The sequence below is a fragment of the Sesamum indicum genome, unplaced genomic scaffold (genome assembly GCF_000512975.1).
Source record: "Sesamum indicum cultivar Zhongzhi No. 13 unplaced genomic scaffold, S_indicum_v1.0 scaffold00224, whole genome shotgun sequence".
Taxonomy (NCBI): Eukaryota; Viridiplantae; Streptophyta; class Magnoliopsida; order Lamiales; family Pedaliaceae; genus Sesamum; species Sesamum indicum.
The window spans coordinates 75609-83808 of NW_011628118.1; the positions used below are offsets into that span (position 1 = coordinate 75609).

Genomic DNA, 8200 nt, shown 5'->3' on the forward strand with positions numbered 1-8200 from the left:
TGGTTTACTTTTACTGCTAATTTTTTTCTTATAATTACTTTGGTAGGATTGATTACCTTGAGAAGAAGAAGATGGTAATGCTAGATGATTTAGTTATTGATCAAAATCGATAAACTTACTATAAGCACTCTCTCCATTGTACGCAGCACTTTAACTTGAATAAAGTTTATGACGTAGTAAAGATTTTGTGTATATACATATATTTATATATTCATGTAATTGCAACTGCCTTATGACTTATACTAAATTATTGAAACTCATATCATTCTTCCTATCAAGTGTTGAGAATTCAATTTCATTTATCTTTAATCTTACAGATTAAGAGGAAGCTGCCGAAAGGTAATCTGGCTTTGGCAGCCCGCCTTCTTGAGGAGGAGGAATAGCTGAAAGAGATTTAGGGAGCTGATGATGCAGATGTTCAGAAAACATCAAAGAAAAAGAAAGGACTCACGAGTGAAGTTCTCAAAGATGAGAGATTTACAGCTATGTTTCAAAATAAGTTATTTCATTGAGGATCTGTTTATACAAAAAGCTTGCTTTTTCTTTATTGTTGTTGTTAGTTATGATCAACCATGTAGTACCTTGTTCTCAGGGATTTTTGAAATAGTTGGAAGTTTAATAACCCCTGGACAGTAAGTAATATAGAGACATGTAAAAATGCACAAGAAATGATAATCATTATACATATCTTTAGCGCAAAGAATCAATTTTGAGAGCAATGAGATAGAGATATATCGGCTGGTCATGGGCTTGAGTATCAACCACCTTTATCCTCTGATATTTAGGCTATATCATTGGGATATCTCTCAAATTAGCGTAACAACCTTTTGAATAGGACACGAATGTAGTGGGTGGATCTTGTTTGATGATTAGTGTAGAAAGATTTATTAATGACGATGGCATCACTGTTGGACTCATAGTGACAACATATGTATTGGAATTTGTTTACGTCCAAACAATAGCCACATTACGTATCGTTTCTTGACACCGCTTGCAGGACTTTGAGGTTGATGAATTCTCAAACAAATACCTGGCTTTGCACCCAATGCCATCAACAACAAAAAAAGGCATCTTTGCTGGAGGAGCATTTTGAAGCTGTTGAAGAAGAGGATGAAAAAGCTATTGGTGGTTCTGATGCATCATCAGCGAATGAATTGTGAGAAGATGAGCATGAAAACACAAAGGCAAAATCCAAAAAGAAAGTACAAGCTCCTAGGTGAGACAAGTTTTCATTTGGATAGCAGGAAGAAAATTTCGTTCTTTGTTCATGCAGAAGTCATCACATAAAAACAAGTTCAGAATGCACATTTACCTAATCAAGTCTTCAATATCATGTCATATCTGCAGATTTTTCAAAGTGAAGGATAAATGACAAAAGAAGGATTTTCTAAAAACTCCTCAAAAATAGAGAGAAAAAACCAACAGAGGGGTTAGGGTTTTGTACCACTGGTGGAGGGTTTATTACTCCGGTTGATGGAAGCGAATATGTGATTCTTTCATCAATCAGCATACCCAGGAGAAGCGGCGTTGGAGGTGGATGCGACACAAAAATCCAAGAAAGAAACCCCACTAGTAAAAACCCTCAAAACTACTGTTCGCCTCCCACCATCAAACCCTATCCATACCCAAATGTTTCCACTTCAGCATTTTATTATTTCTTTTATTTAGGGTTTGATAAGCCAGAGCAATAGAGAGGAAAGGGCAAGAAAAAAGGAAAAGAAATTGACTGTTACAGGGAACTTGAGGGGAGAATTGTTGGTTGCTTGGTTTACTGTTACTGCTAATTTTTTTCTGATAATTACTTTGGTAGGATTGATTACCTTGAGAAGAACAAGATGGTAATGCTAGATGATTTAGTTATTAGTTAAAATCGATAAACTTACTATAAGCACTCTCTCCATTATACGCAGCACTTTAACTTGAATAAAATGTATGATGTAGTAAAGATTTTGTGCATATACATATATGTATATATTCATGTAATTTCAATTTCCTTATGACTCATACTTAAATATTGGAACTTATATCATTCTTCCTATCAAGTGTTGAGAATTCAATTTCATTTATCTTTCATCTTGCAGGTTAAGATGAAGCTGCCGAAAGTTAATAGGGCTCTGGCAGCATGACTTCTTGAAGAGGAGGAAGAGCTGAATGAGAATAAGGGAGGTGATGATGCAGATGTTCAGAAAACATCAAAGAAAAAGAAAGAACTCACGAGTGAAGTTCTCAAAGATGAGAGGTTTACAGCTATGTTTGAAAATCAGTTATTTCATTGAGGTTCTGTTTATACAAAAAACTTGCTTTTTTTTTATTGTTGTTGTTAGTTATGATCAACCATGTAGTACCTTGTTCTCAGGGATTTTTGAAATAGTTGGAACTTTAATAACCCCTAGACAGTAAGTAATATAGAGACATGTGAAAATGCACAAGAAATGATAATCATTATACATATCTTTAGCGCAAAGAATCAATTTTGAGAGCAATGAGATAGAGATATATCGGCTGGGCATGAGCTTGAGTATCAACCACCTTTATCCTCTGAAATTTAGGCTATATCATTGGGATATCTCTCAAATTAGCGTAAATTGGGATATTCAAATTAGCGTAACAACCTTTTGAATAGGACACGAATGTAGTGGGTGGATCTTGTTTGATGATTAGTGTAGAAAGATTCATTAATGACGATGGCATCATTGTTGGACTCATAGTGACAACATATGTATTGGAATTTGTTTACGTCCAAAAAATAGCCAAATTACGTATCGTTTCTTGACACCGCTTGCAGGACTTTGAGGTTGATGAATTCTCAAACAAATACCTGGCTTTGCACCCAATATCATCAACAAAAAAAAGGGCATATTTGCTGGAGGAGCATTTTGAAGCTGTTGAAGAAGAGGATGAAAAGGCTATTTGTGTTTCTAATGCATCATCAGCGAGTGAATTGTGAGAAGATGAGCTTGAAAACACAAAGGCCAAATCCAAGAAGAAAGTACAACCTCCTAGGTGAGACACATGTTTTCGTTTGAACAACAAGAAGAAAATTTCGTTCTTTGTGCATTTACAAGTCATCACATAAAAACAAGTTCAAAATGCACATTTACCTAATCAAGTCTTCAATATCATGTCATTTTTATAGATTTTCTGAATTGAAGGATAAATAGAAAAAGAAGGGTTTTATAAAAACCCCTCAAAAACGGAGAGGAAAAATCAACAGAGGAGTTAGGGTTTAGTACTACTGGCGGAGGGTTTATTACTCCGATTGATGGAAGCGAAGATGTGTTTTTTTCGTCAATCAGCACACCCAGGAGAAGCGGCGTTGGAGGTGGATGCGACACAATATTCAAGAAAGAAAACCCCACTGGTAAAAACCCTCAAAACTACTGTTCGCCTCCCACCATCAAACCCCATCCATACCCACATGTTTGCACTCCTCGATTTTTTTATTTCTTTTATTTAGGGTTGGAAAAGCCAGAGCAATAGAGAGGAAAGGGCAAGAAAAAAGGAAAAGAAATTAACCGTTATAGGGAACTTGAGGGCGGAATTGTTGGTTACTTGGTTTACTGTTACTGCTAATTTTTTTCTGATAATTACTTTGGTAGGATTGATTAGCTTGAGAAGAACAAGATGGTAATGCTAGATGATTTAGTTATTGATCAAAATCGATAAACTTACTATAAGCACTCTCTCCATTGTACGCAGCATTTTAACTTGAATAAAGTTTATGACGTAGTAAAGATTTTGTGTATATACATATATTTATATATTCATCTAATTTCAACTACCTTATGACTCATACTAAAATATTGAAATTCATATCATTCTTCCTATCAAGTGTTTAGAATTCAATTTCATTTATCTTTTATCTGACAGATTAAGAAGAAGCTGCCGAAAGGTAATCTGGCTTCGGCAGCCCGCCTTCTTGAGGAGGAGGAATAGCTGAATGAGATTTAGGGAGCTGATGATGCAGATGTTCAGAAAACATCAAAGAAAAAGAAAGGACTCACGAGTGAAGTTCTCAAAGATGAGAGGTTTACAGCTATATTTGAAAATAAGGTATTTCATTGAGGTTCTGTTTATACAAAAAACTTGCTTTTTTTTTATTGTTGCTGTTAGTTATGATCAACCATGTAGTACCTTGTTCTCAGGGATTTTTGAAATAGTTGGAACTTTAATAACCCCTGGACAGTAAGTAATATAGAGACATGTGAAAATGCACAAGAAATGATAATCATTATACATATCTTTAGCGCAAAGAATCAATTTTGAGAGCAATGAGATAAAGATATATCGGCTGGTCACGGGCTTCAGTATTTATCCTCTGATATTTAGGCTATATCATTGGGATATCTCTCAAATTAGCGTAACAACCTTTTGAATAGGACACGAATGTAGTGGGTGGATCTTGTTTGATGATTAGTGTAGAAAGATTCATTAATGACGATGGCATCATTGTTGGACTCATAGTGACAACATATGTATTGGAATTAGTTCACGTCAAAAAAATAGCCAAATTACGTATCGTTTCTTGACACCGCTTGCAGGACTTTGAGGTTGATGAATTCTCAAACGAATACCTGCCTTTGCACCCAATGCATCAACAACAAAAAAAGGCATCTTTGCTGGAGGAGCATTTTGAAGTTGTTGAAGAAGAGGATGAAAAGGCTATTGGTGGTTCTGATCCATCATCAGCGGGTGAATTGTGAGAAGATGAGCATGAAAACACAAAGGCCAAATCCAAAAAGAAAGTACAAGCTCCTAGGTGAGACAAGTTTTCATTTGGACAGCAGGAACAAAATTTCGTTCTTTGTTCATGCAGAAGTCATCACATTAAAACAAGTTCAGAATACACATTTACCTAATCAAGTCATCAATATCATGTCATATCTGCAGAATTTTCTAAGTGAAGGATAAATGACAAAAGAAAGGTTTTCTAAAAACCCCTCAAAAACAAAGAGGAAAAACTAACAGAGGGGTTAGGGTTTAGTACCATTGGCGGAGGGTTTATTACTCTGGTTGATGGAAGCGAAGATGTGTTTCTTCCATCAATCAGCACACCCAGGAGAAGCGGCGTTGGAGGTGGATGCGACACAAAAATCCAAGAAAGAAAACCCCCCAGGAGAAGCGGCGTTGGAGGTGGATGCGACACAAAAATCCAAGAAAGAAAACCCCACTAGTAAAAACCGTCAAAACTACTGTTCGCTTCCCACCATCAAACCCCATCCATATCCACATGCTTCCACTTCTCAATTTTTTTATATCTTTTATTTAGGGTTTGAAAAGCCAGAGCAGTAGAGAGGAAAGGGAAAGAAAAATGGAAAAGAAATTGACTACTACAGGGAATTTGATGGGGGAATTGTTGGTTGCATGGTTTACTTTTACTGTTAATTTTTTTGTTATAATTACTTTGCTAGGATTGATTACCTTGAGAAGAAGAAGATGGTAATGCTAGATGATTTAGTTATGGATCAAAATCTATAAACTTACTATAAGCACTCTCTACATTGTACGCAACACTTTAACTTGAATAAAGTGAAGGATAAATGACAAAAGAAGGGTTTTCTTAAAACCCCTCAAAAACAGAGAGGAAAAACTAACAGAGGGTTAATGTTTAGTACCACTGGCGGAGGGTTTATTACTCTGGTTGATGGAAGCGAAGATGTGTTTCTTTCATCAATTAGAACACCAAGGGGAAGCGCTGTTGGAGGTGGATACGACACAAAAATCCAAGAAAGAAAACCCCACAGGTAAAAATCCTCAAAACTGTTCGCCTCCCACCATCAAACCCCATCCATACCCATATGTTTTCACTCCTCGATTTTTTTATTTATTTTATTTAGGTTGTGAAAAGCCAGAGCAGTAGAGAGGAAAGGGAAAGTAAAAAGGAAAAGCAATTGACTGTTAAACGGAACTTGAGGGGGAAATTATTGGTTGCTTGGTTTACTTTTACTGCTAATTTTTTGCTGATAATTACTTTGGTAGGATTGATTACCTTGAGAAGAACAAGATGGTAATGTTAGATGATTTAGTTATTGATCAAAATCGATAAACTTACTATAAGCACTCTCTCTGTTGTACGCTGCACCTCAACTTGAATAAAGTTTAAGATGTAGTACAGATTTTGTGTATATACATATATGTATGTACTTATGTAATTTCAACTGCCTTGTGACTCATACATAAATATTGGAACTTATATCATTCTTCCTGTCAAGTGTAAAGAATTCGACTTCATCTATCTTGCATCTTGCATATTAAGAGGAAGCTGCCGAAAGTTAATCGGGCTCTGGCAGCCCGACTTCTTCAGGAGGAGGAAGAGCTGAATGAGAATAAGGGAGGTGATGATGCAGATGTTCAGAAAACATCAAACAAAAAGAAAGGTCTCACGAGTGAACTTCTCAAAGATGAGAGGTTTACAGCAATGTTTGAAAATAAGGCATTTCGTAGAGGTTGTGTTTATGCAAAAAACTTGCATTTCTTGATTGCTCCTGTTAGTTATGATCAACCATGTAGTACCTTGTTCCCAGGGATTTGTGAAATAGTTGGAACTTTAATAACCCCTGGACAGTAACTAATATAGAGACATGTGAAAATGCACAAGAACTGATAATCATTATACATATCTTTAGCGCAAAGAATCAATTTTGAGAGCAATGAGATAGAGATATATCGGCTGGTCACGGGCTTGAGTATCAACCACCTTTATCCTCTGAAATTTAGGATACATCATTGGAATATCTCTCAAATTAGCGTAACAAGATTTTGAATAGGACACGAATGTAGTGGGTGGATTTTGTTTGATGATTAGTGTAGAAAGATTCATGAATGATGATGGCATCACTGTTCGACTCGTACTGGCAACATATATATTGGAATTTGTGTACGTCCAAACAGCAGCAAAATTACGTATCATTTCTTGACACAGCTTCCAGGACTTTGAGGTTGATGAATTCTCAAACAAATACCTGGCTGAGGTTGATGAATTCTCAAACAAATACCTGGCTTTGCACCCAATGCCATCAACAACAAAAAAAGGCATCTCTGCTGGAGGAGCATTTTGAAGTTGTTGAAGAAGAGGTTGAAAAGGCTATTGCTGGTTCTGATGCATCATCACCGAGTGAATTGTGAGAAGATGAGCATGAAAACACAAAGGCCAAATCCAACAAGAAAGTACAAGTTCCTAGGTGAGACACATGTTTTCATTTGGAGAGCAAGAACAAAATTTCGTTCTTTGTGCATGTAGAAGTCATCACATAAAAACAAGTTCAGAATGCACATTTACCTAATCAAGTCTTCAATATCATGTCATATCTGCAGATTTTTCAAAGTGAAGGATAAATGGCAAAACAAGGATTTTCTAAAAACCCCTCAAAAATGGAGAGGAAAAACCAACACAAGGGTTAGGGTTTAGTACTAGTGGCGGAGGGGTTATTACTCCGGTTGATGGAAGCGAAGATGTGTTTCTTTCATAAATCAACACAACCAGGAGAAGCGGCGTTGGAGGTGGATGTGACACAAACATCCAAAAAAGAAACCCCACTCGTAAAAAACCTTAAAACTACTGTTCGCCTCCCACCATCAAACCCCATCCATATCCACATGTTTCCACTTCTCTATTTTTTTATTTCTTTTATTTAGGGTTTGAAAAGCCAAAGCAGTAGAGAGGAAACGGCAAGAAAAAAGGAAAAGAAATTGATTGTTATAGGGTACTTGAGGGGGGAATTGTTGGTTGCTTGGTTTACTGTTACTGCTAATATTTTTCTGATAATTACTTTGGTAGGATTGATTACCTTCAGAAGAACAAGATGGTAATGCTAGTTGATTTAGTTATTGATCAAAATCGATAAACTTACTATAAGCACCCTCTCCATTGTACGCTGCACTTTAACTTGAATAAAATTTATGACGTAGTAAAGATTTTGTGTATATACATATATGTATATATTTATGTAATTTCAACTACATTATGACTCAAACTTAAATATTGGAACTCATACCATTCTTCCTATCAAATGTTGAGCATTCAATTTCATTTATATTTCATCTTGCAGATTAAGTGGAAGCTGTCAAAAGTTAATTGGGCTCTGGCAACCTGACGTCTTGAGGAGGAGGAAGAGATGAATGAGAATAAGGGAGCTGATGATGTAGATGTTCAGAAAACATGAAAGAAAAAGAAAGGTCTAACGAGTGAAGTTCTCAAAGA

The 8200-nt window shown here is 36.1% G+C and overlaps 1 long non-coding RNA gene across 1 annotated transcript; it reads left to right on the forward strand.

Moving 5' to 3' along the window:
* Positions 1–4041: 4041 nt before the first annotated feature.
* Positions 4042–7100, forward strand: LOC110011405. The gene is made up of 3 exons (XR_002286406.1): positions 4042–4053; positions 4542–4550; positions 6972–7100. It is a non-coding gene; the product is annotated as an uncharacterized LOC110011405 (long non-coding RNA).
* Positions 7101–8200: the final 1100 nt, after the last annotated feature.